The 19,789-nt window shown below is 45.0% G+C and overlaps 2 pseudogenes; one reads left to right on the top strand and one right to left on the bottom strand.

The window, feature by feature from the left end:
* Positions 1-3,772: 3,772 nt before the first annotated feature.
* LOC145342429 (transmembrane protein 64-like) overlaps positions 3,773-19,789 on the top strand; it is a 76,882-nt pseudogene continuing 60,865 nt past the window's right edge.
* Positions 8,557-9,113, bottom strand: LOC145341715 (RNA-binding protein 3 pseudogene; annotated as a pseudogene).

The following is a 19,789-nucleotide window of genomic DNA, read 5'->3' on the forward strand; positions in this document are numbered from 1 at the left end:
CTTTTCTATGGTTCTATGATGGTGCAGGTACACATTAGCTGGTTCTGAGTGGGGATGTCAGTATATGAACATATAGATACGCATTACCTGCAGTAAGTGGGAGAAATCCCATAATGTAAGATATGGAATGTGAAGCCACAGTTCTCTATCCAATTATCTAATTTCAGAAACATAATCTTTTCATTATCAATTTATTCTTGTAAAATGTGAGCAAAATGAGTATTCATTTCAAAAGGACAAAGGCAACTTGGTGGAATGGGCGGATGTTTAATGCAGGGAAATGTGAGATGATTTATATAGAGGATGAACATTGAGAGACAACATAAAATGAAGGATACGATACTAAAGTGGGTGCAGGAGCAGAGGTAACTGGGTGCATAAATCATTGAGGGTGTCTGGACAGCTTGAGAGAGCAATTAAAAAGGATATACTGTCCTAAGCATTATTAATAATGGTGTAAAGTACAAGAGCAAGGAGGTTATGCTGAATTTGTATAAGTCAATAGTTTGGCCTCAGATGGCGTATTGTGTACAATTCTGGGTGCAAAACTATAGGAAGAATGTGAAGGCATGGACTGAGACTGAAGGGTGGATCTGAGCGGAGAGGCTGTGGGCGGGGAGGGGGGGGCAGGCTGGTTTTCTGGGCGGAGAGGGGTGATTTTCACCAGATGGGGAACTGGCCTTGGATGGAGAGCCAACAAGTCTGCCCAATATACATCCACCATTAGTGGCCTGACATGACTATTCCTTTGCTGCAACACCTTCCAAACTCTTAGTTGCCACATTGGATAATTCCTGACAGTCAACTGGCCTTATTTTCCAACTTCTAATACATTTAGAAGCAAAAGTTCTCAAATACACAAGGAAAGCACGTACATTTCTAAAACCTGAGTGAGGAAATTAACCTTCATTCTGGAGAATTATCTCTGCTCTGAATTGTTACTGCTGCTGTTGCTGCCAGAAACAACTGAATAATAGTGAACAATGAGCCAGATTCTGGGTTCTCATCCAATCTCAAATTCCTTTCCAAATAATTAGAATTTCCTGTAAATCTAGCCTGCCGCCCCATTCTTGGTTTGCATATATTTCACTAATTGCTGTTCCTTTAATATACTGAAGGTTTGTGTGACAGTACAAGGACAATCCCATGCCTTTGGGGCTAATGGAACAGGTTGCTTTATTTTTCTCTCCCTTCCTGCACATACTGACTGTCAGACGAAGAACAGTTTTCCCAAAGTTGGTCATCCAGCACCTTACTTGTAGTTGATAGCTTTATCTAGAAATAACACTTGCGCATAAAGTAATTTGAGTCACAAGGTGTGGGTCAGGAGGATGTATGTTAACTTTGGACCTCTGTCTCCCAAATCTCTCCAGCACTGGTCTTTTCCTTACTTGATCTCACTGATGTCTATAATTAGCCCATAATTCCATTATTGTTATAGGATGGGACCAGCAGGATGGTAGGAAGTGAAATGAATGGAATAAAACCAAAATGCTGGAAATATTCAGCAGGTCACACTTTCTGGAGAGAAAAACACAGTTAATCTTTCAGGTCAATCACGTTTCATTAATCAATTTTGGACTTTATTTTGTTCAGCAATTGCAATTATTTTGTTATTTGTTCAGCAATTGCAATAATTTTTCAACAGGTTGAGCTTCTGTAGGAGAGGGAATAATTTGATGGGCTGTTCAACAGTGGTGGACATCACAGCTAAGGCAGACTGTTACCCAAAGGTCGCAGTGAGTAGGTCAGAATCACAGGGAACAGGGTTTTGATGAAGGATCAAATGGGCTTGAAACATTAAGCTTTTTTTCACTCCTTTAGATACTGTCAGACCAGCTCACTTTTTCCAGCGTTCTCAGTTCTTGTCAGTGGGAACATTCTGGTTTCTGCTGGGAAAGAGGGCCTGTTGTCTGTTCTTCCCTGGAGTGAGGAGCTACTGAGTGAACTGAGGCAGAGAAGCACTGCCACGTTGGAGTGGATTCACCCACTTTGGGGCAGAACAAAGCTTGGTGATTTTCTTCTCAACAAAGGATAAAAGCCAGTCTATGATATACAATAGCCAACAGGTCACAGGAATCAATCAGAATGGTGGAAGGCAGTAATAAACACAGCGGGCCTGGCAGCAGCTATGGAGAGGATAACATTACAAATCTATGTGACTTGCCTTCAGAGCTCAAGAGGGAGAGAATGGTAGTGAATTGTTTAATTGGGGGATGGGGCAGAGTAAGTCAAAGATAGGTCTGAGCAAAGGAGAAGTTGTCATGGATGTAACGACTGAAGAAGTGCAAAAACTGGCATAGTGGTAAGATATCAGAATATGTTATTCAGAAAACAAAGGTCAGTGTTCAAGGCAAGTAAAACCAAAGAACAAATGACTCAGTGATGGAGGAAACCAAAAATCAGCAGGGACCAAGATGGAGGGGAAAGATCAGTCTGCCAGACCAATTTTCTGTTTTTACTTCAGATTTTCAGCCCCTGCTGCATTTTATTTTATTTGATGGAAAGCAAGGCTGTGACAGGAGGGTGGACCAATTAAGAAAAGCACAGTGATAACAGTTGTCTCACAGCTCCAGAGACCCAGGTTCAATTCTGCCAGAGATATCTGCGTGGAGTTTGCACATTCTCCCAGTGTTTGCGTGGGTTTCCTTCCACAGTCCAAAGATGTGTAGTTTAGTGGATTGGCCATGGTAAATGTGTAGGATTATGGGGATAGTGGGAGGGGAAGATGGCCCTGGCTAAAATGTCCTTTTGGAGAGTCATGCACACTCAATGGACTGAATGGCTTTATGAGCTGCAGGGATTCTATGCTTCAAAGTCTTGGTGATGATTGACAGATGATCCAGCAAATCAGAATGAGGGATTTAATGGGGTGGTGAATGACAGACCAAACCAAACAGATTAGTGGTTTCAGTTGCGCCTTGATTGTCCTATCATAATAAAGCATTCTGAGGATTGACAGATAGGTGCACCAATCAAATGGAAGAGTCTCATGGGGTGGTGATTGATAGATGATTGGATAATCCGTAGGATTAAGGATAATTGACAGCCGACTAGACCAATAAAAATGAGAGGTCCTGTTAGGTGGTGATTGACAAGGGAATAAATCAATAAGAATGTGGGACTCCCCGTGACATTGATTGAGGGGAGATAGAACATAGAACATAGAACATTACAGCGCAGAACAGGCCCTTCGGCCCACGATGTTGCGCCGACCAGTTACAAAAACAATGACCCACTAGCCTATACCAATCCCTTTTCGTCCATAAACCTATCCAGAGATCTCTTAAACGCTCCCAAACTAGACGCATTTACAACTGCAGTAGGCAGGGCATTCCAATCCCTCACCACCCGCTGGGTAAAGAACCTACCCCTGACATCCGTCCTGTAGCTACCCCCCCTTAATTTAAAGCCATGCCCCCTCGTGCTAGCTTTCTCCATCCGAGGAAAAAGGCTATCACTATCCACCCTATCTAAACCTCTAATCATCTTATATGTTTCAATAAGATCCCCTCTTAGCCGCCTTCTTTCTAACGAAAACAACCCTAAATCCCTCAGTCTCTCCTCATAGGACCTCCCCACCATACCAGGCAACATCCTAGTAAACCTCCTCTGCACCCTCTCCGATGTCCGATGGAAACAGGTGTGCGGTAGGCAGGGGGCGGGATGGACAATGTCACATCAGGACACTGAATGCATTTCTGGCGATGTTGGTGGCCTGGGTTACGGGCAGTGGGCAGCTAGGGATGGGGTCACAGCTGGTTGGGCGGCCATGGGACTGTATGCCCTGGCTGGAGCCCTGCACCGTCCCCTGCTGCTGATTGCCCTGGTGACAGCACTGGGCAGCGCGCTGCTGTGGGCTAGCTGTCGCCACTTACTGTTGTGGCTGGAGAGGTAAGAGCTGAGAGTGGGTATTCTGCTCTTCACTCTGGCATTCACCTTCATCTCCTTCCCCTGGAGCTGGGGCTACACACTGCTCAGCTGCTAAACATACTTGTATGTTTGTATGGCTTCCAGCGGGGACCGGCAGTGCTGGTGCTGGGAGCAACGATAGACACTCTGTTGGCTCACGTGGTCACCAAGCGCTGCGTGCTGGTATACATGACTGTCCTGGTGAAAGTGAATGCCAAACTTAATGCCGTCATCTGAGTGCTAGATAGGACCAGTGGACTAAAGGTGGCCTTCTTGGAGAGGCTGATGCCCATCCCCTTTGGACTCCAGAATGCCATCTTCTCCACAAATAGGCACTTGTGCTTTTTGAACTCTTATCTCTAAAACTCACTAATCAATTACCCATCTGCTTACCTAATTAATGCCTTCAAGCATTCACCAGATATTGGAGACTGAAGAAGTTATAAAAGCAGCTCCTTCCTGCCTTCTCTGCATGAAATTCCCAACTGACCAAATTCCTATTTTAGCACTCGTCTTTCATCATGCTCAGACCTCTTGCCTCTAATCTGTGCTCACGTTGCCTGCGGTCACAAAACCTGACTGCTTTTCTAGAAGGCGAGTGATTTGCAGCCAAATTGCAACTACCAAGGAGCCTCCTGTTAGCCTTCAACATTTATTCAGGCAATACACTTTTAGTTGATTAGCAGATAACTGCCACTACCAGGCAGTTACTGAAAAACTAGTCTTCTTAGCTAGCTTTCAATTTTAACATTCTAAATTAGAGTTGGACTGTTAATTTAAATTACAACTTAGAAAAACATACCAGGGAGGTCCCACCTGCACCAATTTAAAAGTAAGCACTGGTTCCTTTTTTCACTCAGTCCTCATTTTGTCCACTCTGCTCCTCCCCTCTGACTGGGGAAGGCGCAGTAAGAAGTCTCACACCACCAAGTTAGAGTCCAACAGGTTTATTTGGTAGCACACCCTTTCAAGGGGCAGCGATTCAAAAGCTTGTGCTACCAAACAAACCCTTTGGACTTTAACCTGGTGTTGTGAGACTTCATACTGTCTCTACTCCCACACTGTGCAGTCAAAAAACCTGTTTATTTATACACAGGCCTCACATTCAAGTTCCAGCAGCAATTAGATCTAAGATCTTGAGAAGAAAGAGCAGAAGCAGGCCATTTGGCCCATCGAGTGTGCTCGATCAAAGAGATCATGACTGATTTGATATAATCCTCAACTCCACTTTCCCACTTTACCCTCGTAACCCTTGATTCCCTGACTGATTAAAAATCTGTCTTTCTCTCAGCCTTGAACATAATAATAACCCAGCAACTACAGCTCTTTGTAGTAAAGAATACCACAGATTTACTAGTCTCTGAGAAAAGAAACTCCTTCTCATCTCTGTCTTAAATGAACTACCCCTTACTCTGACATTATGCCTGCTGTTTGTGGACTCTCCCACATGGGAAACAGCCTCTCAGCATGTTTTTTATATAAAAGCAAATTACTGGAATCTGAAATCAAAAGAGAAAATGCTGAAAAACTTCAGCAGGTCTGGCAGCATCTGTAAGAAGAAAGAAGAGAGTTTGAGTCCAAAAGACCCTTTGTCAAAGCTAAAAGGCATAGAAAGTGAGAGATATTTATACTGTACGGCGAGGGAATGAAAGGTGAGTCATAGCCACAAAAACAAGGGGAAAGGCTGCTAATGGCAGTCTCTCGAAAGAATAGAAGGTGTGAATGACCAAACGGCAAAGAACCTGAGATCAGAGGATAAACTGTGACAGATGAAGGTGTGGGGAGATGGGTGGGTGAGAAGTAAAATTGAGAGAAAGAGGAAGCAATGGGGGAGAAGGGTAAGAAAAGGGAGATAAAATAGGGGGAAAGAAAAATAAAAACAAAAAAAGGTAGAGAACAGTTAAAAATTGAGTGAAATGAAAACAAAGGGGTCGAGATGGGATAGAGCTAATCATCTGAAGTTGTTGAATTTGACATTGAGACCGGAAAGCTAGTAATGTACTTAGCTAGAAAATGAGATACTTTTCCTCCAGTTTGCATTGAGCTTCACTGGAACATTGCAGCAGGACAGACAGGTGGGCATGAGAGCAGGACCTTGTGTTAATATGGCAAGCAATGGGAAGGTCAGGGTCGTGATTGCGCATAGACCAAGGATGTTCAGCAAAGTGATCATGCAGTCTATGTTATGGTTTCCCCTTCGATATAGAGGAGACAGTATTAGGAGCTGCGAATGCAAGAGACCAAATTTAAAAAGATACGAGTGAAACACTGCTTAATCTGGAATGAGTGTTTTGGACCTTGGATGGTAAGCATGGAAGAGGGAAAGGGACAAATGTTATGCCTTCTGCGATTACATGGGAAGGTGCCATGGGTGATGGGAGAGGTGTTGGTATAGTGGAGGAGTGGACTAGACTACCATGGAGGGAACGGTCTCTGCAGAGTGTTGACAGAGGGAGTGAAGGGAAGATGTGTTTGGTGGTGGCATCACATTGGAGATCGCAGAAATGGAGGAGGATTATGCTTTACATGCAAAGGCTGATGGAGTGAAATGTGAGGACAAGAGGCACTCTATCCTTGTTCTGGAAGGGTGGGAAGACCGTGAGAGTCACGGCACAGAATATTTTATATAGGTCTTTTATAGGTTTATATTTAGGTTTTGTTGTGCCTGTCACACAATCTATTTTAACCCTCATACAATGGACAAAGGATTGCGAGTAGACTTCTTGTTAGTACAACCAATATTTATTTAAAACACACAATCAATAATCACCCACCCAACCAGTAATAAGTTACCTTACAGGAAATACTAAAGTTCAAGTCCAATACTAGACTTGACTTAACTTTGCGTGACTGGCAAGTACCCAAGCAGATATTGGCCTTTATCTGTGCACTGGTCTCAATCGTCCTCTGCATAGTCTGGTCCTTTGATCTGGTCTTCCTTCCTTCTCGGGTATGATAGTTCTCCTCGTGCTGGTCATTGCTGGTGACGTTCACCATTGTTGTAGCTCATTTTTGAGGTCCGAGAGAGAGAGAATTTCTTTTGTTATGCAGCACCCTTTATCCCTCCTTGGTATTGTGTCGTTTTGGGTGGTCTCCTGATTCTTGGCAATCAATCGATCAGGGCTTGATCTCCCTGATCAATAACAGTCCAATCATGTGCTGCCACACCGATCTCTGGGTGTGTACCCAATGACCATGCCTGTAAGTGCTGGAGGCACATAGGTCACAGATGTCCCTCCCAAATAAGGGTTAATACTCCTCTTTGGTAAATAAGTATGTTTGACCAGAGAGTGTTCATTGTCTTTGGGATGACCTATTTCCTGTGTATTCAGTCATCTGAGCTGCAGCCTTTGTATCTCTGTCTTTTAAGCTGCAGCCTGCTGTTTTGGTTCTTGCCCAGTTGTCCCAGCGTGCTTTAGAAATCGCCATTTTAGGTGGCTCATTTGGCCACAGTACCTCCTTTGATCCTGAAAGCAAAGCGTGATGGATCACAAGCTCAGGACCAGTATCTGTCAGGAATCCCCAGTCACTCAAGAGTCAAGTAAGGCCCAGTAATAAGACATCCCTGTAACATATTTACATTCCAGAAGCTACAGATACCAAACATTCTGCTGTTAACTATGAATTACAAATAACCACATATTCTAAAACAAAATCATTACAATAAGCTAATTACAAACAACCAAACATTCAAAAAAATTTACAATCGCAAATCCAAGGTACATTCCAATAATAAGATTTTTAACTGTCCATTAGTACAAAGTGCAATCTGGTGGGTTCTCTGCAAACATTCTGCCAATGAATTAGAGGGGACTGTAATTTGAGAGCAGACCCCACGTCTTGTCGTTGTGTCAAACTACAAAAAACTGGGATATGAAAAGTTCATCTTGCTTGGAGTTGCCTGTGTGCTTATCCTGATGATGAGTGCGATGAGGTGGATCATAGGTGCATTTTTATCATCGTCCGTTATTGTCCTGAGGAGATCAATGTAATTTCTGCTGTTATCACGTCTAATATCTGATGTATATACGTGTATTTAAACTGTCCATGCCCCCACCCCACCTGCCCCCCAACCACCACCACCACTGCTTTCTGTCCTGAAGCTGATATTCAGATAATCCACTGGCAAAAGATTTGACTCCCAAATGGCAACATTCTGTTCAAAGAACCATGCCAGCTGATGAAAGCATTACAAATGACATTTGGTTTTTGAAAATCAGTATACAGTTTTCAAGAAATGAGTTTTAAAACTAAGGACCATTGGTTTGCTTTCGAAGAGTTTTGTAATCAGTTACTGGAAAAGTTTGCTGTGGCAGGGAAAATGACTCAAAAGTAATTGGGTACATTGCTGGCAATATTCAACTTGTGGTCTCAATCCCACCACAGACATTCCATGTCAATTTCCCAAGTGAAGACATTTAAATTCATTAAAAGCCACACGGCTTTTTTTTAAATGAAATGTTCAATCCTCATAACAAGTTAACCGAATTAACAAGATTAATCATGGTGAAAATGGTCTTCTAGTATTTTAACATAGGCAAATCAAATTTCATCAGATGCTGCTCTCTTCGATTCCCAGAGCCATTTGAGGAACAAGGTGGGAGATTGATCCTGAAACTGGTAGAAATGCTTCTCTTGCTTTGATCAGTCATGGTCCCTATATGAGCGGCCTCCATAACCATCACTGTAGTAGTATCCACCTTGGCTCTTGTACCCATCCGAACAGCTATCCCAGGCTTCCGTATCATACCGGCCTCCGCCATTATAGCCATCTTTCCTGTCACTATCCCAATAGCCACCTCGTGCTCCTCTCCTGCAACCACTGTAGCTGCCGCTATAGCTACCTCCATTATATCCGCAGCCACTTCCAGACCTTTTCTTGGCATGACCAACCCGGATCTGGTGCCCATCGAGGGATTTTCCATTCATCGCCTGGCATCGTCTGGGTTTTCAAAAGTGATGAAGCTGAAACAGCAGGACATCATGGTGACTTTGTCTTTAATCACTTTCACCTCAGAGATCTGCCCGTACTTGGAGAAAACATCTTCCAGAGATTACTCGACTGTGTTGAAGTTCAGACCACTGACAAACAACTTTCCTGCTTCAGTTATAATGGTGAGATTGCTGCGCAGTTGAGTGTGTGAAGTTCTAGGAGCTGGCCTAATAATGGAGCCAGTGGTCCTGCTTGTCTCGGGGACCATGTATAGGTGGTGGGAGGTCTTCTACAAGCTCAGGCTAAGTGTCCTGGCTGACTGCAATTAAAACATGCCCCTCTATCTCTCCCCGGGGCTGCTGTCTAAGGTGGAGCTGTACCTCTCTGTTGTTGGGGATCCCCTCTACCCTCGTTCCTCCATACTGGACCCTGGCTAGCCCTCATTGGAAGCATTCTCGCCTCCCTTTCTGACCAGGACTTTCTAAACTTCCTGTTCCCAGACTTGAGCTAACAATCAGAGAACCCATGCTTCATTGTGTGTGTGGTCTCTGCAGGGTCAAAATTAGTGCAGGCTTTCTTGCCCTCCTCTGTGGTGTGCGAGACTAATGTCCTAGCCCAATTGGATGAATCAGTCTCATTTACATAAGAAATAGGAGCAGGAGTAGGTCTTCGAGCCTGCCCCGCCATTCAATAAGATCATGGCTAATCTGAAGTGGATTAGTTCCTCTTACCTGCCTGCTCCCCATAACTCTTAATTCCTTTGTCAATCAGAAATCTATCTACCTGTGACTTAAACATATTCAACGAGGTAGCTTCCACCGCTTCAATGGGCAGAGAATTCCAGAGATTCACTACCCTCTGAGAGAAGAAGTTCCTCCTCAACTCTAAACTGACTACCCCCTTATTCTGAGGCTGTACCCTCTAGTTCTGGTTTCCTTTCTAAGCGGAAAGAATCTCTCTACCTCTACCCTGTCTAGCCCCTTCATTATCTTGTAAGTCTCTATAAGATCCCCCCTCAGCCTTCTAAACTTCAACAAATATAGGCAAAGTCTATTCAATCTCTCCTCATAAGCTAACCCCCTCATCTCCGGTATCAGCCTGGTGAATCTTCTCTGTACTCCCTCCAAGGCCAATATATCCTTTCGCAAATAAGGGGACCATAACTGCACACAATACTCCAGTTGCAGCCTCACCAGTGCCCTGTACAGTTGCAGCAAGATCTCCCTGTTTTTATATCCTATCCCCCTCATGATAAAGGCCAACATTCGATTCGCCTTCTTGATCACCTGCTGCACCTGCAGACTGGGTTTTTGCGATTCGTGCATAAGGACCCCAGGTCCCTCTGCACAGTAGCATGCTGCAACTTTTCACCATTTAAATAATATTCCATCCTATTATTATTTCTTCCAAAGTGGATAACCTCACATTTGCTAATGTTTTACTCCATCTGCCAGGTCCTCGCCCACTCACTCATCCTATCCAGATCCCTCTGCAGACTTTCCGCGTCCTCCACGCAATTCTCTTTTTCAGTCATCTTCGTGTCATCAGCAAGTTTTGTTACCCTACACTCAGCCCCCTCCTCCAGGTTGTCTATGTATATGATAAACAGTTGAGGCCCCAGCACTGATCCCTGTGGCACTCCACTAGTCACCAACTGCCAACCAGAAAAACATCCATTGATTCCAACTCTCTGTTTCCTGTTAGATAGCCAATCCTCTATCCATGCTAACACTTTACCCCCAACTCCATGTACCCTAACCTTCTGCAGCAACCTTTTGTGAGGCACCTTATCAAACGCCTTTTGGAAATCTAAAAACACCACATCCACCGGTTCCCCCCTGTCTACCACACTAGTTACATCTTCATAAAAATTTAATCTAGCCTGATCTAATTCCCCATAAATTAAGAAAGAACATAAGAACATAAGAAATAGGAGCAGGAGTAGGCCATCTGGCCCTTCGAGCCTGCCCCACCATTCAATAAGATCATGGCTGATCTGTCGTGGCTCAGTTCCACTTTCCGGCCCTCTCCCCATAACCCTTAATCCCCTCTCTTATCAAAAACCCATCAACCCGCTTCTTGAAAATACTTAGCGAGGCAGCCTCCACCACTTCAACGGGCAGAGAATTCCAGAGATTCACCACCCTTTGAGTGAAGAAGTTCCTCCTCAACTCCGTTCTAAAACACCCCCCCTTTATCTTGAGGCTGTGCCCCCTAGTCCTACTGTCTTTTTTGAGCGGGAAGAGTCTCTCCACCTCTATCCTATCCATCCCATTCATCATCTTATATGTCTCAATGAGATCTCCCCTCATTCTTCTAAACTCCAACGAGTACAAGCCTAGTTTATTCAGCCTCTCCTCATAGCTCAACCCCCTCAACTCCGGTATCAGCCTAGTAAACCTCCTCTGCACTCCCTCCAAGGCCAAACTATCTTTGCGCAGGTGCGGCGCCCAAAACTGCACACAGTACTCCAGCTGCGGCCTCACCAATGCCCTATACAGCCACAGCAAGACCTCCCTACTTTTATATTCAATCCCCTTCGCTATGAAGGCCAGCATCCCATTCGCCTTCCTGACCACATGCTGCACCTGCAAGCTGGGTTTTTGCGACTCATGCACAAGGACCCCGAGGTCCCTCTGCACCGTCGCCTGCTGCAGTTTTTCGCCACGTAAGTAATAGTCCTTCCTACCATTCTTCCTACCAAAGTGGACCACCTCACACTTGCCAACATTAAATTCCATTTGCCATTTCCTGGCCCATTCGCCCAGCCTATCTAGATCCTTCTGCAGACTCTCCACACCCTCCGCACAATTTGCCGTTCCCCCAATCTTGGTGTCATCCGCAAATTTCGACACCCTACACTCGGTTCCCTCCTCCAGATCATCTATATAAATGGTAAAAAGCTGAGGCCCCAGCACCGACCCCTGGGGCACTCCACTAGTCACCATCCGCCAATCCGAATAGCACCCGTTGACCCCCACTCTCTGCCTCCTATTTGACAACCAATCCTCTATCCACGCTAACACCCTACCCCCAACTCCATGTCCCCCGACCTTCTGCAATAACCTCTTATGAGGTACTTTGTCAAACGCCTTCTGAAAATCCAGAAAGACCACATCCACCGGCTCTCCTCTATCCACCGCCCTAGACACATCCTTATAGAACTCCAGTAAATTTGTCAGACACGACTTCCCTTTAATGAAACCGTGCTGCGTCTGCTCTATCAAGCAATTCCCTTCAAGATGCCTCGCAATTTCCTCCTTAATGACGGATTCTAACATTTTACCTACCACAGACGTAATGGTGTTCCCCAGGAATTAGTCCCCTTGCTTTTCCTGATGCAATTAATAATCCAGAGCTTGGTGTGCAGGGCACAGTTTCAAAGTTTGCAGTTTCAAAATTTGGAAACACTGTAAATTGTGATGAGGACAGTATTGAACTTCAAAAGGACATACGCAGGTTGATGGAGTGGACAAAGAGATGGCACATTAAGTCCAACATAGAGAAATGTTTGGTGATGCATTTCTATAGGAAAAACATGGAATGACAATATATAAAAAAAGGAAAACTTTTAAAGGCGGGGAGGGGCGCGCGGGGGGAGGTGTGGAAACATAGGAACCTGGGTGTACGTGTGCACATATTGTTGAAGGTGGCAGGACATGTGGAGAGAACATTTAATAAAGCATACAGTATTCTGGGATTTGTTAATATTGTGTACAGTCCTAAACACCAGATAAGCAGGAGGATGTGAATGCATTGGAGAGAGTGCAGAAGAGGTTTACAAGGATGGTTCCAGGAATCCATCATGAGGAGAGAAAAAAGAAATTGGAACTGTTCAGCTTGGGGAGAAGATGGCAAAGAGCAGATTTTATAGAGATATTCAAAATCATGGCGGGGGGGGGAGCCACAACAGAGCAGACAGGAGAAACTGTTCCTATCTGTATAGGGATGAAGAATGAGAGGACTTAGATTTATAACAATTTACAAAAAAAACAAAAGTGATGTGAGAAAAAACTTGTGTAGTTTTTTGGTGCTTTGCCAGGCATAGTTATGGGCCACTCCAGTGGAGGTCCATGGTTGCCAGTGCCCTCTTAGGTTATGATACTGAATGAGGAGAAAGATGTTTTTAGTGATTTTGACTGAAGGATAGACATTGATCATGACACCAGGAATACCTCCCTCGCTATTCATAGAATTTCAACAGTGCAGAAGGAGGCCATTTGGTCCATCGAGCCTACCCCGACAATGCAACCACCTAGGCCCTATCCTCGTAATCCCATGTATTTACCTGATACCAAGGAGCAATTTAGCATGGCCAATCCACCTAACCTACACATCTTTAGATGTTGGAGGAAACCGGAGCACCTGAAGAAAACCCATGGGGGAAAATGTGCAAACTCCATACTGACAGTCACCCAAGGCTGAAATTGAGCGCAGGTTCCTAGCTCAGTTGGCTGGAAATCTGGTTACCGATGCAGAGCAATGGCAACGACATGGGATCAATTCATGTACGGGCTGAGGTTATTCACAAAGGTTCTGCCTTCTCAACCTTGCCCCTCATCCAAGATGCGATGGCCTTCAAGTTAAATCACCATCAGTCAGTTCTCCCACAAAAGAGAGCAATCTACAGTCATCTGAGACTGTGACAACTTATACCTTTGAGATAAATGCCTGCTGTTTGTGTGTGCATACAGCTGCAGTGGATATCTCTTTCTATCTCACACACATAATGGCACTCACTCATGAAGTGGATCCACAAATGACTGGCAAATGCAGTGGGATGTTCCCCTTTCCTCTGTTTACATTTATTTAACCCGTCTGCAGGATCCCCTTTATTAAACCTGACAGTGCGGTCAATATCGCTTCCTTAATTTTGTTCATGACATTTTGAGGGGCAGGCAGGGCAGACTGTACAGACTTGCTTAAGCACATGACCATCAGCTACACTTCTTCCTTTTCATCTAGCCCATGCATTACCTTCTGCTGCCTAACATCCTCAAAGGAACTGTGTGGATCAGCCAATGGCTCAAAAGTTGTGATTTTATTTGTGATTTCGGCCAATTTTGCCACTGTAAACGGGGTCATATATGTAACAGCTGGGCCCTGAAATCTCCTACCTGATGTTCAGTCGTCACTGGATGCATCGGTACTGGAGGAGGATCTGGAGGCGCGGGTGGGTATGACTTCCCCTGGGAAAGATAGTGGTGGACCCCAATCTTCGGTTTGCGTAATGTAAAGTTTAGCATTCTCCTTTAACTCTCTCCATTCCTCATTCTCTATCTCCTCTTCCTCGAATGTCCCGAAGGTACACATAAATCCATTTTGAACCGATAATAGGAATTCCAGCTGTGAAATTTCTCATTGGCATTTGGAGTGGTCAGCAGTTGCCTGTCTTCTGTTCTTTACTGGCTTGATGTAGTGCTTTTATTGCCACCTGCAGATCAGCGCACTTAGCTTCCAATTGTGCTACTGTCCGCTCGGCTTCACCTTTGGTCAAGACAGCAGCTAGGCGTCTTGGTAGGCTCTGTCATACTGGGTTTGAAAATTACCCAGATTCTTATATAAACCTACAGCGTTTACCCTGTTCTCCTTGTTATTAACAATGCATGCACAATAAACAATTTCCTGTAAGTAGCTATTTGTCCAATAAAAGTGTTTACACTGTTGGCCCTGAGTTTTAAATAATCCTTCAGTATAAATTTTGTGGGATATTGGAGCAACAATGTTACTTCTTGTCGATGTCCCACCAGAGTTGCCAATTGGTGTGCCTGTTGCATAGTCTATTTTAACTCATATGATGGACAAAGAATTGCGAGTAGGCTTCTTGTTAGTACAACCAATATTTATTTAAAATGCACAATCAATAATCCCCACCCAACCAACAATAAGTTATCTTACAGAAAATACTAAAGTTCAAATCCGATACTAAACGTTGACTTAACTTTGCGTGACTGGCAAGTACCCAGGCAGATATTGGCCTTTATCTGTGTGTTGGTCTCGGTCGTCCTCTGTGTACTCTGATCCTTTGGTCTGGTCTGGCACTCTGGTTCTGGTCTTCCTTTCTTCGCGGTAGCTCTCCTCGTGCTGGTTGTTGCTGACGACGGTCACTATTATTGTAGTTCGTTTGTGGGGTCAGAGAGAGAGAGCTTTTTCTGTTATGCAGTACCTTTTATCCCTTCTTGGTTTTGTGTCCTTTTGGGGCGGTCTCCTGATTCTTGGCAATCAATCGATCAGGGCTTGATCACCCTGATCGATAAGAGTCCAATCTCTGGATGTGTACCCAACGGCCATATCTGTAGGTGCTGGAGGCACATCGGTCACAGACCTCTGTCCCTCCCCAGTAAGGGGTTAAGGCTCCCCTTTGTCTATTAAGCAAGTATGTTTGACTTGAGAGTGTCCATTGTCTTTGGGATTACCTATTTCCTATATAGTCAGTTGTCTGAGTCGCAGCCTGTGTATCTCTGTCTTAAACTGCAACCTGTTGTTTTAGTTCTTGCTCAATTGTCCCAGAGTGCTTTATAAATCACCATTTTAGGTGGCCCGTTTGGCCACAATTCATATAGATCTTTTATATAGTTTAATAATCTTTTGATAATAAAATGCTATTATTAAGTAGAAATCATTGAAACCCTACAGTGCAGAAAGAGGCCATTTGGCCCATCGAGTCTGCACTGACCATAATCCCACCTGTTCTCTACATATTTCCCAGCTAATCCCTCTAACCTACACATCTCAGAACACTAAGGGGCAACTTTTAAGCACAGCCAATCGACCTAACCCACATATCTTTGGACTGTGGGAGGAAACCGGAGCACCTGGAGGAAACCCACCCAGACATGGGGAGAATGTGCAAATTCCACACAGACAGTGACCAAGCTGGGAATTGAACCCAGATCTCTGGAGCTATGAAGCAGCAGTGCTAACCACTGTGCTACCATGCCGCCCCATCGTTTGCATCCTTTGTATGCTTCTAGATCATTTGTACATATAATATATATCAATGTTTTGTATCTAGCATGTGTCAGTCAGACTACAGACATCACAATTTAAAATGGTTAAAGTTCTAAATGAAGAGATTTCCAGCTGGTTTCACATAACATGGAGAAACTTAAAGTACTCAACAACAACAATTAATCTCCAAGTGCCCTCAAAACCGACAATAATTTGACTTTTAAATGGATGGCCGTTCAGATATAGCACATTACTGTGTTCCAAGTTAGGTGGTAAAGCACTATGCCATGATAAAACAATGGATTCATTCTGCAAAGGGATGGCAAATTGAACAGTAATAGAAAATGATTCACTGTATTTATGGCACGTTTCAGCAGGTAGACCAGATTAATTAAGCAGAGAAAGGAAAATGTGACATCTTCCCAGGATGAAATCAACTGAGAAAGAATTTTAAATCATATTGTTTGTGCCAAAACATTTTACCACCAATGAAGTGTTTTTGAAATGTCATCACTGCTGTAATATAGGAAACATGGCAGCCAATTAGCACACAACAGGGTTTCACAGCTGGCAATGAAATAATGCTGGATCATCGACACGGGTGCCATCATCTCACATGAGAACACCAACCACCAGGTACGCCATACACTTGCAACTTGACCAACATTGTCTACCTGATGCACTGCAGGAAAGGACGTCCTGGGGCATGGTACATTGGGGAGACCATACAAATGCACACCACTCAACAATCACCAGGCAAGAGTGTTCTCTTCCTGTTGGGGAACACTTCAGCGGTCACAGGGATTTGGCCTCGGATCTTTGGGCAAGCGTTCTCCAAGGCAGCCTTCATAAGAACATAAGAAATAGGAGCAGGAGTAGGCCATCTAGCCCTTCGAGCCTGCCCCACCATTCAATAAGATCATGGCTGATCTGTCGTGGCTCAGTTCCACATTACCGCCCTCTCCCCATAACCCTTAATCCCCTCACTTATCAAAAACCTATCAACCCGCGTCTTAAAAATATTTAGCGAGGCAGCCTCCACCACTTCAGCGGGCAGAGAATTCCAGAGATTCACCACCCTTTGAGTGAAGAAATTCCACCTCAACTCCGTTCTAAACCGCCCCCCCCCTTTACCTTGAGGCTGTGCCCCCTAGTCCTACTGTCCTTTCTGAGCGGGAAGAGTCTCTCCACCTCTATCCTATCCATCCCATTCATCATCTTATACGTCTCAATGAGATCTCCCCTCATTCTTCTAAACTCTGACGAGTACAAGCCCAGTTTATTCAGCCTCTCCTCATAGCTCAACCCCCTCAACTCCAGTATCAGCCTAGTAAACCTCCTCTGCACTCCCTCCAAGGCCAAAATATCCTTGCGTAAGTGCGGCGACCAAAACTGCACACAGTACTCCAGCTGCGGCCTCACCAATGCCCTATACAGCTGCAGCAAGACCTCCCTACTTTTATATTCAATCCCCCTCGCTATGAAGGCCAGCATCCCATTCGTCTTCCTGGCCACCTGCTGCACCTGCAGGCTGAGTTTTTGCGACTCATGCACAAGGACCCCAAGGTCCCTCTGCACCGTCGCCTGCTGCAGATTTTCGCCACGTAAGTAATAGTCCTTCCTACCATTATTCCTACCAAAGTGGACCACCTCGCACTTGCCAACATTAAATTCCATTTGCCAGTTCCTGGCCCATTCGCCCAGCCTATCTAGATCCTTCTGCAGACTCTCCACACCCTCTGCACAATTTGCCGTTCCACCAATCTTGGTGTCATCAGCAAATTTCGACACCATACATACACTCGGTTCCCTCCTCCAGATCATCTATATAAATGGTAAATAGCTGAGGCCCCAGCACCGACCCCTGGGGCACTCCACTAGTCACCAACCGCCAATCCAAATAGCACCCATTGACCCCCACTCTCTGCCTCCTATTTGACAACCAATCCTCTAGCCACGCTAACACCCTACCCCCAACTCCATGCCCCCTTACCTTCTGCAATAACCTCTTGTGAGGCACCTTGTCAAACGCCTTCTGAAAATCAAGGAAGACCACATCCACCGGCTCTCCTCTATCCACTGCCCGAGACACATCCTCATAGAACTCCAATAAATTTGTCAGACACGACTTCCCCTTAACGAAACCGTGCTGCGTCTGCTCTATCAAGCAAGTCCCCTCAAGATGCCTCGCTATTTCCTCCTTGATGACGGATTCTAACATTTTACCTACAACAGACGTTAAACTAACGGGCCTATAATTCCCTGTCTTTTGCCTGCCACCCTTCTTAAACAACAGCGTAACATTAGCCGTTTTCCAATCTTCCGGCACTTCCCCGGAATCCAGCAACGTTTGGAAAATAACCACCAAGGCATCCACTATCACCTCCACCATTTCTTTCAGAACCCTTGGATGCATTCCATCCGGTCCTGGGGACTTGTCCACAATCAGTCCCTCCAGTCTGTCGAGCACCGCCTCTCTAGTAACAGTAATGTCATTAAGACCCGCCAGTCCTACCACCTTTCCATCGCTAACACCCGTCAAATTATTCACGTCCTCCTCCGTGAAGACAGAAACAAAAAAGTTATTCAAGACCTCAGCCATTTCCCCATCCCCTACCACTAAGTCCTCCTTCTCATCCTCTAAGGGTCCAACGTTCACCCTAGCCAGCCTCTTTTTATATATTTATAAAAACTCTTGCTATCCTTTTTTATATTAAGCGCTAGCCCAGCTTCATAGTTTCTCCTACCCTTCTTTATCAACTTCTTTGTCAATCTTTGTTGACATTTAAACCTCTCCCAATCCTCTTCTTGCCCACTACTCTTAGCTACTCTAAACGCCTCCGCTTTTAATTTAACACTTTCCTTCACCTCCTTCGTTATCCACAGCTTATTACACTGTACACTACTCTGGTGCGGCCGCACTTGGAGTACTGTGTGCAGTTCTGGTCCCCACATTACAAGAAGGATGTGGAGGCTTTGGAGAGGGTGCAGAGGAGGTTTACTAGGATGTTGCCTGGTATGGTGGGGAGGTCCTATGAGGAGAGACTGAGGGATTTAGGGTTGTTTTCGTTGGAAAGAAGGCGGCTAAGAGGGGATCTTATTGAAACATATAAGATGATTAGAGGTTTAGATAGGGTGGATAGTGATAACCTTTTTCCTCGGATGGAGAAAGCTAGCACGAGGGGGCATGGCTTTAAATTAAGGGGGGGTAGCTACAGGACGGATGTCAGGGGTAGGTTCTTTACCCAGCGGGTGGTGAGGGATTGGAATGCCCTGCCTGCTGCAGTTGTAAATGCGCCTAGTTTGGGGGCGTTTAAGAGATCTATGGATAGGTTTATGGACGAGAAGGGATTGGTATAGGCTAGTGGGTCATTGTTTTTGTAACTGGTCGGCGCAACATCGTGGGCCGAAGGGCCTGTTCTGCGCTGTAATGTTCTATGTTCTATGTTCTATGTTCTATTACCTCTCCTTCTACGGTCCTTTTTAACCATCAGAATAAATTTCTGCTGAGCACCAAGAAAGATCTCCTTAAAGATTCTCCACTGTTCCTCAGCAGACCTACCTTCCAACGTGCTCCCCCAGTCCACATTCGCCAATTCTTCTCTCATCCTACTGTACTCCCCTCTGTTCCAACAAAGGACGCGTGTCCAGGAACCTACTTTCTCCTCCTCTATCTGCACCAGGAACTCCACCATACAATGATCACGCTCCCCAAGAGGATCCTTCACCACAAGGTCCCTAATTCTACCTGCCTCATTACATAACACCAGATCCAAGATAGCTCGCTCCCTCGTCGGCTCCAACACACACTGTTCGAGGAAACTATCCCGGCAGCATTCCAAGAACTCCTCCTCGAGCCCACCGCGTCCGACATGGGTCGACCAATCAATATGTGGATTGAAATCCCCCATAATTATCGCCATCCCATTCCTGCACGCTGCACTCCAGATCATTATTCGGGGGCCTATAGACGACACCCACCAGCGTCTTCCT

Source organism: Carcharhinus amblyrhynchos, chromosome 4 (genome assembly GCF_965287045.1).
Source record: "Carcharhinus amblyrhynchos chromosome 4, sCarAmb.v2.hapA, whole genome shotgun sequence".
Classification (NCBI taxonomy): domain Eukaryota; kingdom Metazoa; phylum Chordata; class Chondrichthyes; order Carcharhiniformes; family Carcharhinidae; genus Carcharhinus; species Carcharhinus amblyrhynchos.